Source organism: Chaetodon trifascialis, chromosome 17, assembly GCF_039877785.1.
Source record: "Chaetodon trifascialis isolate fChaTrf1 chromosome 17, fChaTrf1.hap1, whole genome shotgun sequence".
In the NCBI taxonomy this organism is placed as follows: Eukaryota; Metazoa; Chordata; class Actinopteri; order Chaetodontiformes; family Chaetodontidae; genus Chaetodon; species Chaetodon trifascialis.
This window is the reverse complement of record NC_092072.1, coordinates 11,153,129-11,174,454: the sequence shown is the minus strand read 5'-3', so window position 1 is coordinate 11,174,454 and position 21,326 is coordinate 11,153,129. Positions and strand designations below refer to the sequence as shown.

The following is a 21,326-nucleotide window of genomic DNA, read 5'->3' as shown; positions in this document are numbered from 1 at the left end:
ATTTTACTACTATTATTAAGTGGGTTTTATTTCCTCTTTTATGTTTTGCCTTCTTTCTATTCTATATTCACCCCTCATCTTATTTTTCTTATTATTGTTAAGTGGGTTTTATTCTCCTTCTTATTTCACATTAATTTTCTCTCCCAGTTTTTACATTTAGTCTGTCTTTTTTAAATGTGAGGCACTTGCTGCGTGTGATTTCTTTGCAATATGAGCTGCATTCCCGGGCATGACAGGTGCTACACAAATAAAGCTTATTATCACTATTATTTTATTATGACTGCTGGGTAGTTTAATGTATAGTATTACATCACATTGTCTAAACTGATCATATGTTCTGCATGTAAAATCTTGACCTACAATGACAGACGCACCGCTGCACTCTATAGCTGCTGTTTGGGCTACTTTTTGAATGAGGTTTGGTTATGAAACCTCTATGGATATCTTGATTAAAATTATAAATAAAAAAATATATTATTTAAACAGGCCTTTTATTCCTCTCTTTCTGCCTCTCTCTCTCTCTCTCTCTCTCTCTCTCTCTCTCTCTCTCTCTCTCTCTCTCTCTCTCTCACACACACACACACACACACACACACACACACACACACACACACACACACACACACACACACACCTCTGGAATTTGCTGTGCTTTGGATATATCCAAACACACTTGAACTAATGACAGCATGTAGCGCAGCGCACTGTGTATTCTCACGCCCCGGCACTGTCAATGAACTTCCCTTGTAATTCTGTCTCTGTGTGCTCTGCTCCTCTCATATTTTTGCATGAGTAGCTTACAAACTGCTCCATTTTTGAACTTCTCTCTCTCTCTCTCTCTCTCTCTCTCTCTCTCTCTCTCTCCCCCTCTCCCTCTCTCTGAAGGTGGGGGCAGAGAGCTGTTAGCTGTGCGCTGCGAACATCATCGGGAGGGGAGACGCTTTCCACCGTCAGCGCCGGAGCAGAGCAGGGGAGCCCTGGCAACAAGGAGAGACACAAACTCAGCAGCCCGTTACACCCAACAGTAAGTCACACAAAACTGTTCATTCAATACCCGTTTGGCCAACCTGTCATTGCTTCCACCGTGCCACTTTTCTCCTCGGGAGCCGTGAGGAGAAAATGGCTGGAAGAACTGGGCAGGGTGGCGCTGACGCTCCGGTTTACTTCAAAGGCTTGGAAAATGTTTACTTCGCCCTCTGACCCATTTTTAAGTGACCGAACAGCGCGGGGTCGTGTGGGGTTTGAGTGCGTACACTTGTCATTTCGGGACGTAAATGCAAAGTAGTGTTTAAGTGCGGCGAAAGAGAGCGGAGGTTCGGCCGGAATGTGACCGAGCGAGGAGCGCGTCCGCCGGCGGAGCTGGTGTCGGGCAGGCGCTGCACTTCCACTAACTGCGCCACTCGACCTCGGCTCCAACATTTGCTGTTTGCACACTATTTCTCAGCGCCTAACATTAACACACACTGCAAAATAACGTCGCTTCAAGCCGTACGTGCTTTCTTTTCAACTCTTTTCTTACTGACAAGGACTGTCAAAGGCAAGCGTTACATTTTTATCTACGCTTCACCATCGCGGAAGTATTTTCTCTACACGAAAAGAGACGAAGAACAACTAAGCACAGTCCACATAATTTGTCCAGTGTTTGCGAAGACGTGCTTACACCTATTTTCCATGTTCCGACCGTGTATTGAAAAGTGTTGCGTATGTATTATGTTACTACACAGTGTTTTACATCGCCAGCTGGTTGTAAAGGACATAGGGTTTGTGATTGCTGGACTACCCGTGATGTCATTCATCCGAGCTTGGACCATTATATAACGGGACTGTAGGGAAGCCTGTGATAGCAGGCTATTTTTACTCTGTTTACACCTCGGAGTTGCACTCTGGGTAGGCTTTGCGTCCCAAGTGGTAGCCTGTGCTTTTCCCCTCACACTATGAATTGAACATGGCATCCAAATGACACCAAGTGTATGGACAGATGCATGTGATAGAGGTGAAAAGCCGCAGCAGCACCCCCCCAACCCCCCAGCTGCACTGATGCTTTCAAGTGTTCCCCTTTTCTGCTCGTGTCAGTGTAATTATTTGCAATTTGAACTCCAAACTCGCCCAGTTTTACTTGTTGATTTTGTGTCTTCTCATGTTTGAGGTGTGTCCCGTAGTGTACTGAGTTGACTAGCTTTAAGCAATGAATGAACTTCTCATCTTGTACAAATACCTCATCAAAAGCTATGCTCACACTCATGACAGTATATGATAGTAATATATCTGAATATATTAAGATCGTTGCTTACCATTGGATAGAATAAACAGCCCACAGGGAGATGTTTAACTGACAGAGGTTTATAGTTAATAAGAGGATTTGATTGATACTTTTGGTATCAGCTTCTCACCTTTTATCTGCTGCTGCACAAACCAGTTGGTAAAAACTTTTAAAATTTCCTGTGCCACATATTTCAACTCTCAGGTGCTGCTTGTGCCTTAAACACATGTAATTTTGCCAAGATATTGCTTTAAACCATTGTTGACCAGTCATATTTGATCATATTTATTCAGCAGAATTTTGGTAAAACATTTAAGACCTAATGAGCATAAATATCAATATGTTTTTGATGATGCTGTTGGAGTAATTTCATAAGGTTTTGCACATTAACAAACACCTTTTTTTTTTTAACCCCAATCCTCATCCAGTTCTTTTAGAATTGAGTGTCTGCCAAGACAGTATTTATGCAATACATTATACTTGAAACAAGTGGCTCTTCTCGCTGATTGCTGACATATTCAGGCTGTTCAGATATTAAAAGATACTGCGAGTTGCTGTTTGTTTGTTCCTCCTGCTTTGTGACATAATTGTGAATTATAGGGAACATTTGCAGCGTTTGAACATGCATTGGAGCACTTTTTCTATAGCCTGCTGCTCAGTTATGAAAAGCCTTGATCAGCTTCACCTTCAGCTTTCATGTTTAGGTTTTGGAAATGTCTGTTTTTGAATGGGTCACCAGTCAGTATCACGATAACAGGAATGGATACCGCTTTAAGGTTATGGGAGTAACTTATGAATTGACTTGGTTACTTGCTTGGCTCTATCCTGTAAACACAATGTTTTATGATAATCAGTGTTTGACATGACGATAACATTTTTTTGTGAAGGAGTGTGTGGGTGATGACGGTGTAGTTTGCTGCATGTATTATTTGCCATAGGTCTTGTGCACTTCTTTGGATGAGTTTTCGTGCGTAGGTCTGTTTGGCAGAAGAAATCCTCACTCATTTCATTTCATACAGCCTCCTGAATAGTTTAATAGTATAGTGTGTTTTGTATGAGCTGACCAAAAATGTAAAGATGTGTATGAATAATTTCATTTAGATCACAGCGATGGATGATCTTTCATGTTTAATCGTATGCCTGATCTTTAATGTTTAAAGATATTCATGGCCTATATATTGCAAATGCAGAAAAGCATTGCTTCTGTCTTTCCACCTCAATGTACTATATCTACATGGTCCAAGGTGAGTGCAGAATTTGTAGTGATTATATACCACAGCGTGAGAACATCAATAACAACAACAACAATGGGGAGGGGCGCAAGTCCATGGAGTCTTTTTAATTCTATATTACAGTGACAAGTGACAAGGAGGTGACTGTTAAGGGTTGGGTGATATAATGGCGTATATGATGTGACGGCACAAATGTGTCCACCGATAGAAACCTGGCAATAGCCTTTAAACTGCAGGGGCTATCCTTTAGCGTCTCTACTATATATCCGAGGCAGGCTTTGCAAATCGGGGCTGGATTCTCAGGTGATCTTGCGTGATTTGGGCAACAGGACTGCTTTCCATGTTCTCATGTGCAACAGTTGGTGGTGGTAATGCACTTCTGAGCTGGTTTGCCAATCACTGCAGAAGAGGAGAATGACAAGAAAACATGGAGGAGTAGACTGAAATTGTAAGAACAGGGAAGGTGGCGTCCCAACCAACCCAAGACGAGGAATCCATCGCTTACTACCATGAGATAAAATTACATATACCGTGATAGAAGATTTTAGCCGTAACGCCCACTCCTATGGCTGTTGTTGAGTATTTTTCTGATAACCTGGTGCATGGAAGCAGAGAGGGAACTGTGAGCAGCTGTGAGAGATATTCAAATCATGGTATTTGTTATAGTATATAGTATACTATAACAAATACCATACTAGTAGTTATATTTGGGGAATATTTGAAGAATTTCAGTTGGGTTTCTGTTTCGTTTACATAGACTTTGGCGCATTTGCTTCTTTGTGTTGTAGATTCATGTAATTTACAATGTGCAATATTGGTATTTCCTCTGTTCCATGGTGTAAACTTGAAAACCCTATATACAATATATATAGTGTTACCACTCCCATATTTTACATTTCCCCACATTAGATTGCTAGTTTCTGTATTTCCACTTGCTTAAATTGTTCATATTTTTCAGTATTCCTTGTTTATATTGCTTGTTTGCTATTTAATGTCTTTTTACTGACGCTCTCTATTTTTTGCTATCCACTTTGCTGCTGTAGTACTGGAAATTTCCCCACTGTGGGACTAATAACGGAATATCTTATCTTATCTTATCTTATCTTATCTTATCTTATCTTATCTTATCTTATCTGGTTGGAGAAAGAAGAGAGGTTGTAATCAAAGGGTTAAATAGTTAATAATAAGTTATAGCTGAGCATCAAATTTGTAACCGGGGGTTCCTTGGGGAGGTGGTAGATGATAAAGCGAAGGGCACCCAGTGTTAATCCCTGTGGAACACCATGAGGAGGTCTTTGAGATCTTGGTCTTAATGGAGACAAACTCATCTTCTTAATTGAACAACCAAAGATGTGCAACATTGGTTGACTTAATGAGATGCCATATTAAAAGCTTGTAGTATTATACATCAAGTGGTTATTGCCTCGCAGGTCTGAGTTAAGCTGAGTGGAAAAAGTACATTCCAGGACTGATTTTAGAAAAGAATTTCAGGGTTGGGATGGAACAAAAGTTAAACTCAGTTGTTCCGGATGGGGGTTGACAGCTAAAGCCTGCAAGTCTTAAGGGTGGTGAATACATGGCAAGAGGAGAGTTGTAATACAAAGGGCGGAGAGTGAAAGCAGACATGCTTGTACACGGTAGGTAAACAGAGGGTCTAGTAGGGATTTAGGTAGTGAGGTAAGGATTAACCAGATGCTGAGCTTGTCCAAAACTGACATGAAGAAATGCTAAAATGCATTCTAGCTGTTCAGGGAACAGTAGAGGGAGTAGTTGTAGTTGGTCACCAGTTGAGAGTCCAAGGAGTTTCAGATTGGAGCAGAGAAGGATTTGATTATGTCTGGCAGAGTAGCAGGTTCAGTATTCTTCAGGTTTGTTAAGGCTTTGTGATAGGGAAACACCAAACTATAGTGCTCTATTGTGCAGATGCCACTGTGAAGCAGGCGTGCTGTTCCACCCACATAAACCCCCCTGCCACAGACACACTCACACTCACACACACACACGCACAAACACACACATACTTACCACTGCCACCATAGCCTTTGATTCCAGCCGCCACTCACTTTCAAATGGTAATGAGAGGCAATTAGAAGCCAATGTGTCCTAATCACAAGCCATTTAAGTGAGCTTGGCTCATTTGTCAGGGCCATATGTGCGCACCGACCCACACACCCAAACACACATGAGCACACACATCTGCTAGATCATGCTAGACGTCCTGGCTTTGTCTGTAATATGCTGTATTTGAGAGGGAAAAGATGAAAATTGTGTGTTGGTGAGTGTGTGTGTTTGAGAGAGGCAGCGAGAGATTTCCAGGTAATGATTGGGCGGAGGTTTCACAGCTGAGTGAATAAGTGACAGAAATGGCTCTATGCTCCACCCGACACATACAGGAAGAGTGAATGATGGGGAGGTGGGGCAAATGGATTGACCAATGGCTGAAACAGGTGTTTGTGGAAATAAGTTAGAACAGCAGTACTTGCTCTCATCATTTCTTTACAGAATAACTTTGACAAGTTACACATGACGGGAAGAGGTGCAGTGAAGTGTGAACACGCAAGCGGAAAATCCTGAAATAGCATTTACCCATATCCCGTGATTACTCGCCGTTCTGGCATGCGTTGTGCTCTGCCAGATCGTGGTGTCTTCACGTAAGCATAGATAATAACAAAGAAGCTTTAGGTGGTATTGGGGCAGGGCAATCAGGCATCCAAATGTATGTAAATCATGCTGCAACAAATATAATGTGTTGAATAGAACTTCAATAAGAAGCTTTCAGCTCTTATGTGCAGCCAAAGTTTTCTCCATGTACCATTTGCCCGTACTGCCCTGGCTGCAAACTCTCTGTGCTGCAAGCAGTCACAACAAACATAAGCACTTGTTATAATAATGTAAACATACACAGCAAAATATTTACCTGCTCTGTCTTCACAAGAGGTCTGTGCGCTGAAAAGAGACAAAGCAATTCAGTCAAACAAACTGAACACAAATTATAGGGCAAGCCACGATGTTCAGCATATTGATTAGATATTGTTCTGTTTCCTTCCTCCCTTCTGTTCTTAATATCTCTTTATACCGTTGTCACACACAAAAGCATTGTACTTGATGCAGGATGCTGAAAATGATGTCAACCCCTGTTTGCTGCATTCACTCCAGACTGCTGTCACAGGTTAATCCCTGGTCGTCTCCTTTTACACAAGAAGCTACATGAGCTGCACAGCAGTGTAGGTAGGAGCGGATCGAAGTGGGAGGAAAAGCAGAGAGAGTGTGTGTGTGTGTGTGTGTGTGTGTGTGTGTGTGTGTGTGTGTGTGTGTGTGTGTGTGTGTGTGTGTGTGTGTGTGTGTGTGTGTGTGTGAGAAAAATGATTTGGGAAAAAAATAAAGAGTGGTGGGCGTGGGTGGGGGCAGATCAAGAGATTGAGCTGTCTGGTTGAACCATGCAGTGCGCTCAGACCTTTTCAGCTTTTCCTTTCATCCTCCTCTATTCATGAGCGCACCGAGTATACGTGCATGCACACAAGAGAAAGGACACACTCGCACAGAGAATACTGCTTTTAAAGTGGATCAATGAGAGGTTTTTTTTGTTGGATTTTGTGTGAAAGAACATTCCACCGTTTGCTATCGTGTGTGGCTTTATTGCGTAGTGCGCAGTCTTGTGTTTCTTAGAGTGCTGTCTGTATGGGACAGCAATAGCAATTCAGTCAAAGTGCATTACAATTCACCTAGTCAGAGTGAAAACATGTCACTGGTAATATAGGGGTCAATGAGAACACTTGTTGAAGCTCTTAACCTTGTTTAAATGTATGCGTCAATCAAAACATGCATTATAATATTCAGAGGAGGTTGTTGTTCTGTTGCGGATTTATACTTTGTGTGCGAACATTAGAGTGCCTGTATGAATTTGCAGCCTTTATGACCCCGTTTTCTTGCTTACCATCTTTATTTTGAAGTGGAAATCTAATCAATAGCAATCTTCTGAATGGCCAAGGTAATCCCATTGTTTGAATGAGAGAGAGAGCGACAGAGGGTGAGAGGACTGAAGCCATCCGACAAACTTGTGTTACAGTGTCGGGTCGATAAGCCACTGCATGGCTCAATAACCATGTGAAAAAGGGAAGCTGGCTTTGGGACTCAGTTCAGCCATGTGTTGGCTTTGGCTCTGTAATGGCTGCCACTGTGGCTGACATGATATACAGTCGTCTATATACCAGACTAGTAGCTGCAAAAGGCTAACCTGGGCTGAACTACAGAGTGTATAGTGTCTAAGTGACAAAAAATGTTTAGGCTACAAATTTAAGTTCCTGTAACAATTCTAGTCATCAAAATCAGTTAAAATCCTCAGAGCAGCTTCATAAACTCTCTCTAGAATACTATACATCAAATGAGATGTCTCATGTAAGTCATCATGCAATATTTGATTCGGAGTGTTGCTCTTTTGATTTTCTCTGCCTTGATTCATATTTGATCCTACTCTAAGCAGAACCTTGGTGAGAGGAAATGGTTTTAAGCACTGGCCTTGTGAGGGCCAAGTTAAATGAGGGAAAACTTAACTGATAACAGCTCACTCTTTATAGGACATCCAAATGTGGTTGGAGTTATTTTCTCTATGTATAATGGCATTATACATCACAGAGCAATGGCTCTAAGCTCTTTCAGCTGTGGCTCACTCAATGACAAAGCCACAAAACTTTTTTTTCAGGGGAGGTTGAATCTGGGGTTGTTGCTTAAATGGTTATTCTTCAAGTCCCTTTTCTAAATAATATGTCCACTCATCACATCCCAAACCCCCCCTATTGTCTCATTTAACCTCAGCCTCTGTCTTCCACGTCTCTGTGTCTTCTTGCAGCATTTTACATGCTCTTCTCTTCTCTTCTCTTCTCTTCTCTTCTCTTCTCTTCTCTTCTCTTCTCTTCTCTTCTCTTCTCTTCTCTTCTCTTCTCTTCTCTTCTCTTCTCTTCTCTTCTGCTAGCCTAGTCTTCTCTGCCTTATCCTTATCGGAGGCAGTAGAGGATTACAGTGGGGAGTTGACACTGACTGGCAGTCAGACAGCTCCTGCAGACTCTTCTCTCCCCCATAGAGCTCTAGGCCTGGGACTGGGATAAGCTGACAACCTGGGACACAGCCAGATAGATAGTGATGAAGAAGCGAGATGAAAGAAGAATGCTTGGAATTGGGGTCATGTACGTATATTGGAGCACAAATGTAATGATTTCTATTACCCGAACATTAGCATCACATTTACAGGTTTTGAAATAAAAGTGCGGCTAATTAATTTTCCCACTGATTCAAACTGTAAATGTATTAATTGAATAATGGTTGCATTTGAAAGCTGACCTTAAACAGACAATCTTGATCTAAAATGGATCACATTAGGCATTTTAGTAATATTTATTCCACATGAGCATTTAAGTCCAAAACTCTCTATAGTCTTAATCATGTTTAGCCCAAACAGGCAAAGGAAGTGTGAATTGCACCATGCCATCCATACTCATCATAAACTTAAGCTTTAAGTTGGATCAAAATGTTTTCATGGGGACTGAAGAGGCTAAATCTGGAAAAAATAAAATCTACATTCAGTTAAAAATATAGTCTTCATGTACCTGCACCTGTTTTTTTGTCGGTGCTTCTACCTCAGTTGTTGGGAGAGAAGCCTCCAGCCCTTCAGCTGCAAGGTGGGTGTGTAGGTATCAACAATGACTCAAGTCTGAGCCAGGAGGATATGCATTTAGAGAGAGGAATTCAATAACAGGAAAATGGCCAGTGATAGAAACAATCCCTGGAATACCAAAACCCACCCTTCACCAGTGCTGTTCTTGGCACAAGCTTGCTTTCCATTACTACTGTTTACTCCCCAGGATGCTGATGCCAAGTACAAAGCATCCTCAAACATCTAATTTCATTGATGGTTTCATGATGTGGCATGTGCAGCGAAGTCCTGAATTCCAGTCTGTCTACGGCCAGTTGTTATCATCGTCTCCCTCTTGCTGACATTGCATCGGCGTATGAAAACACTGGACTGGGGTCTCCATATGGTAAGGGGCACATATGGGTGGGCACTGGAGGACAGGTTTTGACAAGCCTGTGCTACCAAACCACAGGCAGTATTTAAAACAGTGTCTGTAAGGCTGAAACTATTTCCTCTCGGACAGAGCTGTGGTGTGGTTTGAAGAGAGCAAGTTGCTGGATTGCCGGCTTTCTCTGCCTGTCTGTCTGTCTGTCCTGCTGGCCGGCCGGCTGGTAGTTATGGCTTGGCCAGTTCATCTTTTTTACTGGATGGCCGTGGATCAGCCTCATCTGGCTGGACATTTGACTGGATGCTTGGCTGCAGGATAGCTAGCTGACAAGCTTTCTGGATACCCGTCTGGATGACTGACTCGCTGGCTGCCTGACTGACTGGCTGTTATTTCTGGCCCTTCCTTTAGCAATGTAGTAAGCTCATGACACTGGAACAGGGACATTTGGCTATGACAGTCAGGGAGGTGTGCTAAAACACTGCTGACAGAGATAAGACCTAGTGAGCCAGGATGTTCCCTGCCTACCCATGAGCCCCATGAGTCCATCACCAATTACAGTATCAGGACCTCTTTAGAGACTATCCCTTTCTCTATTTTTCTTTCAGCATCCATGACTCGAATCTTTGAAAATATTATATTTTCAAATTTCTCCAGTGGCCTGCTGCTACTGCGTGATGAGCTCCAAAGCATCCCTTGAAGGTAACAGGATTATATACATTGTTGGCTGAGGAGAGCCAACTTAATTGGAGCTATAAATTACACAGACATGTTCTAAGATTGCGGCATTACTCCTGCTTTGAGCGTAGTGACAAAAGCAGAGAGAAAGACAAATACGGCCGTATATGGAAGTCATTTTTGTAGTGTTGTGCATTGTACTGGACTGATAACATAAAGAAAAAAACAGGATTGTCCTGCGCTTTAATAGTTGAAGGCAAAAATGTAGGATGCTATTTCACACATTTCATTAGCTGCATAGGATTGCTTGAAGCCAGAACTTGTGTTGAGGGATAGGAAAGCTGGTCTTAACTACGCACGCACATGTGTGCAGCATGTGTTTGTGTTTGCATCTGTCTATGACTGTGTGTAGCTGTGTGTGTGTGTGTGTGCATTAAATCAGGCATTTTATTTTGTGTGTGCATGCATGTGTTTTTGCCAGTGTGTTCATCAGAGAGTGAGCGTGTAGCAGGGTCAGGTGACGAGCTACGGCACGGATAAATGAGGTTAATGTGGGGTTTCGCTGCAGCCTGGGCAGGTCTGCTTTCCTGACACTGTCATCTTCTATCAGCTGCTACAGTGGGAGAGGTAACTTGGCTGCAAAATGGCTCACTGTTGTGCCTGCCCTGGATGAGCCACATTTGTACACAGTCACGCACACATGCACAGCAGACAGACAACAAAAGAAATGTGTCCGTGTAGACTCTCACATTTGACATCAATCTCACACACGACTTACATAATATACAGACAGTCATAGCAGATATTGCCGTGGACGCACAACTCATAAACACACGCACTCGGTGCAGCTGTGCTTATGTTAGTGTACACACCCATTGCAGGGGCTTGCCCAGGGAAAATACCTGTGGTAGGAGAAGAAAGTTGACCTAATGGGAAATTACTAGGCATCCTCATCAGACCAAAATAATTCTTACATTCCATAACTTTAATAGCTGTGACGGGAAGTTTTAAACTTCAGATCTCATTGAGCCACAGTTTGAGTATCAGGTGATTTTGGAGTCATCGTCATCATAGAACAAACAGGCATCTTTTAAACATGTAACGACAGGAGAAACTGGAGGTCCAATGAAAGGAAGCGTATGACTGTGACTGCCAACAGTGTCCAAAACACGTTTTATACTGTATGTAATAAACACGCTTGCACTGTGTGCATTATGTTTGATTGATGGTCTGACAGCCTGCAGGGCGAACCACACCACATCTGATGATCACGATGTGTCACCCTTATTTATTCAAGCCATATCGAGGTTTTAATTCAGATGTTCTCAGCAGAAGGTCGAAGGTTTTAGATGCAGTTTCCATTTCGTAGCAGTGTGGATACTGAGAAGTGCAGTAAGACCATAATAGTGATTAAGGGCCCGACAAGTAAATTGACTGGACGTAACTTTTATTGTCAGTCGTTGAGGTTGCTTCTGCGCTCTCCACTGTTTTCCTCTGATAGCATGTCCCATAAATGTCACAGCAGTGCAGCTCAGATAAAAAGAAATTGTGAGTTCCCATGCCGCCTTTACTGCACTGTGTGATCGGTAATGTGTTCTGAAAGTGTAATATTTCCCACAGCACTTAAAGACATCCTGCACCAAGACAGATTTTCAATGGGCTCCTACTACGCCTGCCTGTCAGATGTGTAGCGTTAACCACTAACCTCAAAAAAAAAAAAAAAAAAAAAGCAGCAGAACTCTCCGCCTCCTATCAAGCCGCTCACCACCAATTAGCCTCAAAACCCAAGACAACAGACAACGTTTTTGAGTGAAGAGATGCTTTTCTCTCCCTTCCACTTTCAGGCCATTGCTTTTGTTTTTGAGGCGAGCACCCAGTCAGCTTGGTTTAATTCTACATAACGTGCCATTAGCTCTGCCAGCGCTTTGCCCCCACACTACCTCTAGCGTGGCTGCCTGAGATGGATAGCTGAGTGCATTTGCAACCTGACAGGACACGCTACCTAACTGCTGAAAGGGTCGGGGGGGGGGTGTTGTAGAGGTAGCATAACCCTTTTAGGAGGCACTTCATGGATACCATTTACACTTACTTAAGGCAAGAGGACGGGTGTTTGGGGAGGGAAGAGAGAATTTCTGTGTGCATGTGGGTCAAGGGTGGGGGACATTATGAGTACGAGCATCCAAAATTCATGTTGTTTCAGGGCATCAAACCTGGACAAAATGCACCTGTCATAACTGCAATCACTGATGAAGCACATGTAGACTCACTATATTTGAATTTTAGGGTATGCATATTTTGTGGAATTGTACTGTACTGAGATAACAAGCAAACTACATCATTCAGCTACCACATCAGTGACCCCAACAGCTGGTTGTGTGATTGTAGCTTAACTCTCAAGTACCTGCCCACTCTCTTCGTGATTGATCAGATGTGAAGGGGAAAGAATGTTTGCAGCACTAGTAGTAGTGGCTGAGACTAGATTGTATAAAGGCCTTGAATTTAATATTGTCTTAAAGACTTTCAAAAGGCACTTTTCTGAGACATCAACGTAGCAGGTGAATGGAAAGTTTGGTGGTTCGCTACCTCCACAATTGGATGCTGTTTAGTAGATTGCCTCGTTTAAGATCCGACATATTTTCTCCCGTGTCCATTCACCTTGATAAACTCAAGGTAAGGTAAATGAAATAGTTGTTTGCTTGGTTTGTAAGTGCTTTGGCTCCAACACTCGCACCACTTGAGATATTATCTTACCCACCAAACTGTAGAGAAACCCAATGTGCATCCTAGGTACAAGGCTCTCCATTTCGTTGAATAATGATAGTGAAACTTCAAGGCGACTTGCTGCAGCCACTCTATTCTTGGACATGAGACAATGCAAGTTCTTTCTACAGAAAAGGGCAAACCGGCTTTTCTTGGCTACTGGCAAAAACCCAGCGGCAACACACACACTCACAAACACACACACTGTTAGATTTGAGGTTTGGTCAAACTGACCTGAACTCCATGACCTTTGCCTCAGAGCCAGAGTGACCCTCAACCATGTGAGGGATGCTGTGATTCACTGTGACACTGAGCATCCGTTAGCGTCTGCTAATACCCTCCTGGTGGATTAAGAGCAGCATAAACTGTGGACTGGTTTGAACTCACCGCTGTTGATCATTCTGTTTCTAATGCAATCTTCAAGAACCATTCTGTGGATTAGGATCTGTTTTTTTAAAGCCAGATCCTCCACATGATTCAGGCCTAATAGGTTCACCCCTGTTTGTTTGCATTACACATTTTCTAGCGTGTGATGGCTGCTATGAATATGCACCTCTTTGTATGGCAGGACACGACAGACTCGTTGACATGTTAGCGACTGTGCGAGACGAACTGTCATGTCAATAGCAGATGTTGTCATTGCACATGAGCACAAGGCAGGTGTTTGTTTTGGAGGTGAGCTGTACATTTGCGTTTTAGTATGAGCTAGTTGATGCTGTTTTGCAGCTTGGTTACTAGTGTTGATATTGTTAATGACATAATTATAGATGTCATGCATACCTAAGAAAGAGGCTTGCAAAATACTATTCAGAGAGGGTGTGTCAGCCTGTGCCTTTAATTAGGTCTGAATGTATTAGAGACATGACTAAGTAAGAGTTTCAGTGTTTGCATTGCTTACTGCGTGTGCTTTTTTTGTAAAATGCAGGCATTGACAGGCATATTAGAATGTGTGCAAGTGTGACTGTGTTTGACTTCGTATCTGCTGACTTGCAACAAGTCTAGGCTTTATCAGCATGACCCACAGGCTATCTGCATTTCATAAAAGCTTCTCTTGGAAGTGATCATTTGCGGTGTGGCACTTTTTCTGTGTATCTGGTGGCGATGTTGTAACAGAAGCATCCCTTTTCAGCTAAATGATCAATCAAAAACTGGACGAATCCACAAGTTCAAAGATTCACGTTGCAAAAGTGTCCTTTCAACCCCCAAATCACAACAGAGAGACTCAAGTCCCCTCCACCACAAACACCCTGTGATCTGGTTCTGGGAAACCTTGCACAAGGCTGCTAAGAAGCTGCTGGATTTGCAGGTTTCTATTTGAACTTTTTGCAAAGGTTTTTCTCTGTCCTAAGTGTGTTTGCCAAGCGCAACACATGATTAGAGTCCACCAATAGTAATGCTGCTCAGTCCCCTCTGGTTCAGCTTTGGAGGAGAGATTTGTAGGGTTTATATTGTTGTTGTTTACTTCTAATCTTTGAAAACTGAGGCACAGTTTCATAATGCCTCGTAAAAGTAGTGAGCTTGTGTCCTGAACTGCTTTATACGATTTTTCTGTTCGTAAGCCCCACAAGACGTGAAAAGAGAGGTTTTTGACCAGATGTGGCTCAGCTCAGACTGTCTAGTTTTCTCTGAGAATTATCTTCTGCTGCGCACACAACTCATGTCAGTTCCTTTTAGGTGAACAGAGGGCGTTGTGTTTTGGTAAACTGACATATATGTTAAAGCTGTGAGCCATGTTTCTCCATTTCTGTTGTGGTACATGTGGAATTCATCATTTAGTGAAAACATGATGTAAATCCTACAGTACTTCTTAGACACCACTTCTTGTAAATCCATGTAACTGAACATAACCAAAGTCATTTCAGCCCTGTCTCCAGACCTGTGAGTCATGGTAGATTCCCAGCCTGATTCTCAACATTTGTGGATGACTCAGTGTGAGCTTGACCTGGCGAAAATATGTCTGTGTCTGACCATCTATAAGAGAGAGAGAGAGATCTGAGGTCCAGTTGAGGGTTGTTAAGTTTTGTACCTGCAGCTGATCAGTTTCTTTTATTAAAGACTGAGCAGCACAACACTTTAAAGGATCTCATGGGTATTTGCTTTGCCCTGTCAAGTGTGAAAGTAGAAACTGTTGACTGTTCACTCTTATCCAAATTTAAAAAAGTATGATCAGATAATCTGTTCGTGGTTACTGTGAATGCAAACTGTCATCTGAATTCTGAGAGCTCTTTTAGAGATGTTATTTCCTGTGAAAAATTAAGAGGTCACAAACTAAACATATGGATGATCCCTTAACAGCGAAGATTAAAAAGTCAAAAAAATCTCTTCTTGTTTGGAATATCGTAGCGGTGCACGTCCTCCTGCACCGTGTTCGTCCATGCTGTTTCCAAATAATATCTCAGGGAGCAGCATTTTTGTGTGCATCAACAGCAAGACAAGCATCATGACCACTGATTTGACTTTAATGAGGCCTTTCAATTCCCTGGGCTGTTTTTTTTAATCCTTTAAATTGATCGTTTAATTTGCGCTCAGCTGAAAAGCTTTCTGTAAGCCACTTTTGAAATATGCAATACTGTACAGTGAAGCCAGCTTCTATTCACAGCTAACTGCTTTAAATTAAAATCTGATATGCAGTTCACAAAGATTTCATAGACCCTATTCACATACTCTGAGGGACGTGAGGGCCTGTGCACTCCCGCTCAGTCCTTGGTGAGGAGCGTAATGTCTAATATGAGGACTGTTACAGAACGCTGTTATGAAATAATAATGTCCACCATCCTGTCAAGTGCATAACACCAGGAAAACATTAGCTCAGCAGGTAGATGAATGGAAGCGAATCACTGATATTTACAAAATCTTTTCATCTCTTGTTTGGCCTGCACCGATAACTGGGTGGCTCTTTGGCTCCCCTCTCCCCTGCTGCTTCATCGGGGGAATCACTCAATTATTGAACTAATGCTATGTAGGCTGTGTGAGTGTGTGCATGTAACCGTGCAAGCTTGCTGGACATAGAGCTTGTTGGATGTGTGTGTGTGTGTGTGTGTGTGTGTGTGTGTGTGTGTGTGTGTGTGTGCGTGTTTGAGGTGGGCTGAAAGGAACTGCAGTAATTTCACTAGAGCTGGAACTGTGTGCCTGCCCCACTTTCACTCTCTTAATCATGTATAGACACTCGGGGCACTCCTGTGTGTGTTTTTGTGTGTTTGTCCGTGTGCGCACGGGTGTGTGTGTGTGTACTGTATCCATGTTAATCCGTGAGTGTGAGAGAGGGTTTTGGTGTCAGAGGAGATTGCACTTAGAACTCCGTGACCGGAGACTGTGTGTGTGTGTGTGTGTGTGTGTGTGTGTGTGTGTGTGTGTGTGTGTGTGTGTGTGTGTGTGTGTGTGTGTGAGTCTGTGTGTGCTTTCTAATGCATATGTCTTTCCTTCTGTATAGAAAGTCAGAATTGGCCAGCACACTGTCCTGATTTCAACTTTTGGGCTGCAACCAGCTTTGTTGGCAGCGATTCATCGGATTGAACTTTGTTAAGATGACATTTATTTTTTGAGTTGTTGAAGTAAACGGGCAGAATATAAGAGCTAAGTGGGATATTTGTATGAGTTATTCAGTACATTCAGAATTCAGTATACATAATTTCTTAATTTCGGTATACTTAATTTATGTAAACAATTCAGTATACATAATTTCTTAATTTCAGTATACTTAATTTATGTAAACAATTCAGTATACATAATTTCTTAATTTCAGTATACTTAATTTATGTAAACAATTCAGTATACTTAATTTCCTGCTTCATATGTCATTTGGATTTGGAAATTTACATGTCAAATAAAATTATGTAGCAGCGGCCATCAGCAGCTAACTACCATCTCTCTGCGACAGCGTGTGTCTGTGTTTGTGTGAGTGCACGTTTGGTTTGCTGGAATGTAATCTCAGTATGACCTTGTAGCAGTTTGCAGCCCCTCGGTGCCCATCCCTGTGACTAACACCCAGTCTAACAAGCAGCCTCAAGCAACGGCGCTATTGTACTTGAAAAGAACACAATGTAATATATAGCTGGACGGCAAAGCTTCAGCAAACCTCCCCTTTGTGTGGAGCAGTGTGTTGGATTTAGTGATATATAGATAGGTGGCAGAAGTGCTTAATGCTTTGAATTAGATATTTTTACTTAAGAGTGATACAGTGTCTCAGTGCTCACCATTGTTGCCTGAAGGTAGCGATCATCTTTAAAAATAGAGCAGTATTTAGTCCTAAAGCCATGGAAGTGTTTTAGCCGTGGCAGAACAGTCGGCACTGAAAGATGAGTGAAGGACAGGGGGTAGTGCCTTGCAAGACACAATGCACTAAAATAAATAAATATTTAAATATTGTGTGTCGTTTGGCTCGGGGGGATCTTACTCTTACTGTTTCTCCCCTCATGTGCCATACAGTATAAACAAAGCATCTGTCCATCGGCTGATCATAGGAATAAAACAAAAAAATGCTAGAGGATGCAAAACATGGCTCAAACTTTATTGGCCTGATTTAATTAGGTTGTCAATTACTGTTTGTTTTCTCTCACTACAACCCGCCTGCCATATTTTTCCAGTGTCTTGTTGCTCTTTTTGTGACTGCAGGGAGAGGAGAGGTCACAGTCGACGTGTTCAGGCCTGGCCCGTGGAGCCAGGACAGCAGTGCTGTACATCTCCAGCCTGTCAAGTATTGACAGTGCAGCTCACTATGGAATGCTAACAGCCAGGCAGGGTGTGGCCACGCCGCTCTGACACTGTGACCTCGGTTATATAACTAATTGTCAGTCTTTCTGTAGGGGGGAGAGATAACAGCGCTTCCTGATGCGTTGTGCTGCTCACATGACTTGACACGACAGTGACGTAACCTGAAGTCACAAGAACCAGCTATGTTGACCTGAAGTGCCACATTGCTCTCTAAGTTATCTGAGTTTCACATTTCTGACAGTGCACACGTATTTTTTTTCTCCCCTGGCCTTGTTCTTTGATGATGTTGCAGATTTAAATGAGCACCTATGTTGTTACTTTGTCAAAGGCCGTCAAGGGCACGGTACAGGAACACACACATATGCACATAATACACACACAGCACTAGCAGTCAAGGTTAAACAAAGATAACTGGACTTTATTTGGGTTAAGGGCAGTGCAGCATGTTGGAAGTGAGCCTGACACACACACACATACTACACACACCTGTCAGTGTTGGCGTCTGCTCAGTCCTCTTTCTTGTAGTCTCTCTCTGTTCCTTCGTCCTCTCTGTCTTGGTCATCAGACCTTGTAGCGGGATCTCAAGGGACAGCTGGTGGGGCAGTGTGAGCACCTGCACGATGTGTGTGTGCATCTTTATGTGTGTGGTTATGTACATCAGTGGGGTTGGGAGGGGGGTACCTGCAGTGTTTTGGCCAAGTGTCTGTGTATGTGTGTGAGTGTGTGTTAAGTGTGTGCATGTGAGCACCTGTGCTGCCAGCAGGAACCTGCCACAGCCGTGGTGCTTCATGACGTATGCTGGTGACTTCCTAAGGTCGTGCTGTGAACCCCATAATAACTACTGTTTTCTTAAAGTCAACTGGCCTTAGTGTCCAGAGAAGGATGTGAAGGTATTACAGATACATGATCGATACAAATACGCACACAAAAGCACAAATCTTTGTAATCAGCGTTGTCAAACAGGGTTGTTTGTAATATTTAATTTCCTTTAAGGTTAATTATTCTCCCACCGTTCATTCCACCTTATCTACTCTAAACTGCCAAATATATTAGATTTGCCTTCAAACAAAGAAGAATTTTTTTGTGTTTCATTTTCAGTTTTTGAGTTTCCCCTCAGATCCAAAAATATACCGTATGCGTGTGGTTTCCCTTTGGTTTTTACATCGGTTTCACTTTTCTGGAAGGTGCCTCATCAAACCACGATTGCAGGACGTTTTCATTCCTTCACCTGTGAACTTGTAACTTTGATTTCTAGAAGCATTAAAGCCATCAAACAGAAAGAGCTCTCGCCACAGTGAAAAGCATGACAGGCAAGAAAAAGAGGGCAGGTTGACTTGTCATTCAGCACGTTCTGACACTAACGAAAGTATGGGGGCGAGTTAGACTAAAGGTTTGTGTCAAAGAGTAGAATGAGGTCTCATGAAACCTGCTCTTACAGCAGCAGCTTGTCTCCCGCTGCTGTAATACGGTGGTAGAGCGTCCGTAATCCGGCCATTATACCTGCCGTCTGCTTCACTGTCAGATTACTGCTGGAGTGCAGGCCTGCCGCATTAAGGACTGTTTGCTTTATATTTAAAACATTTTAATACCGATTTCTAATTGGATGGTTGGTTAATTTTACTTCTTGACTTCTTTGTGAGTGGAGTTGGGTTCACATGATGTTTTTGTTGGTGGGCTGCAAAGTATGCATGTTTGAGCGCATTGAAGAGAGAAGATTTGCTTTGTGGAAAGATGACATTAAGTGATATTAATGTTTTTTAGATTGGGTGCACGTGTGTGTGTTTGTGCTGCATGTACAGTTGTGAGTGATAGAGGGAGAAAGGGGCTTGGGAGAGGATCAAAAGCAGTGGGTTATTACTATGCATGCGTGGGCAGCATATATGTCTTTTGAATGTGTGGAAAGATGTAAGTTGAAGACCGCAGTTTGTGTGTGCATGTATACATCTTTGAAGATGTGATTGTGTGTGCGCGCGCGCATGTGTGTTCCCTGAAGGCCCCCCTCCCAGCACATTCCCCGTATCCCAGTGTTGGGATCTTAGGGGACCGATCAAAGCCGGGCTCCCTGCGACTCCCGCGTCTCCAGGCCCTCGGCGCTAACGCGGCTCGACTGAGGAATGCTGAGTAATTCCCTCAGGTGGCAGCTTGTGCTCTGATGTTCAGTGTTAGCACACTCTGTCAGTCTCACTTACACATGTTAGCTCCTCACACACGTGTGTGTTCAGTGGTGAATACTGTACACACCTGCACACATACAGAAGTAGCAATGGATTTCCACTTCATTTCCTGTTCACTTTTACTTTTCTCTTCTTTTTGTCTCTTTCACACACGTTGCACGCAGTGTGAAGCGTGTGTGTGTGTTACTGCTCTGTATTTTATTCCCCCTCGCTCACATCTCTGTCACGTGTCATGGTGATGTTGTTATGCTGTGATGCGTTGCCCTGGAGAATACTAGTGTCACAGAGGAGGGATGAGGAAATGAAAAGGAGGAGAGTAGAGATGTGAGACCTTAGGAGAGAAAAGAGGAAGGCAAAGGGAGAGAAGAAGAAACGAGAACGTTGGATTCGATTAAAACCTTGGTTAGCCTACATTAAAATCCTCTGGTTTAAGGGCGCAGCAGCAGATAAGAAATGCACTGCCACTTATAGCTCCTTTCTCACTGCTGAACTTCGCTCTGAATTTACTTCAACTCGAAGAGTGAAAGCCTTTCGCAACACAAAAAACACAACCTTGATAGTTTCGCGTCAAGCTGACCTTGTAAATTCCTGTGTGAAGTAATGCGATCACACCGTGGCATTACACAGCTGCTATTATATCATGAGAAGTTTAATGACATCAGAAGATGCTCAGTTAACATCCCCACCTGTGAAGGCCGAACAGAGGAGAGCGAGCGCATGCTCTCAGTCTGAACCTCTGCAGCAGTTCTTGATGATGTGTCAATACTGTGGTTTTATCTTCATGCTTCTCTGTACATTAGTCTGCCTTATCTAAGCCGTAGCCTACACAGCGTGTTTCTTGTCTATTTTTGCTGCACCACTATCTATACTATCTTAGTTGCAAGGCACAGCATTGCATTGTGCATGCAAGCATACTGCATGAATGACAGTAGAGACGTTTACTACCGTTTAGTTTATCAGCAGGACAAAGTGTGATCATCCGGTACACAGAAGCACATTTGTGCAGCTTTTAAAAGTGCTGAACTTTAACCTGCAGTGATAGTGCTGTGGCTCAGAGAGGGAGAGAGTTGCACAACTAAGAGGTAGTTCATGTTTCTGTCTGTGTCTCACTGTATGGGTCCGTCCTCTTTTCTCTCTTTACCTCTCACTGCTTTTCTCAATTTCAGTTTATTGAGCTTCACTGGTGTAATAGTTCACAAATGGTATTACCAAGCAGTTGCATATAATTGATAGAGATAATAACGAGGCCTGGTTTATGTTTGAACGTGTGTCTGCAAGAAAACTGAAGGAACAGATGAGAGAATGATCAAAACAGGAAACAGATATGCAGATGTTGAGAATTATTGCAAACAGTTTGTGTCATAATATTGAGTTATATCTTGCAACATTAAGCTTAGCTAGTTGAGGAGATGATTGTCTAATAGTGTGTTTCACACTTTGATCTGTGATACATTAACCACAGACAGTCATCATGGATGTGGAATATACTGTAGGTTTATTT

The 21,326-nt window shown here is 42.7% G+C and overlaps 1 protein-coding gene across 1 annotated transcript in view; it reads left to right on the top strand.

Annotated features, from left to right (window-relative positions):
• Positions 1-893: 893 nt before the first annotated feature.
• Positions 894-21,326, top strand: part of atxn1a (ataxin 1a) — an 85,826-nt gene continuing 65,393 nt past the window's right edge. The window contains exon 1 of the mRNA XM_070984141.1: positions 894-1,024. The gene's annotated coding sequence lies outside the window, so the exon portion shown is untranslated. The remainder of the gene's footprint in view (positions 1,025-21,326) is intronic.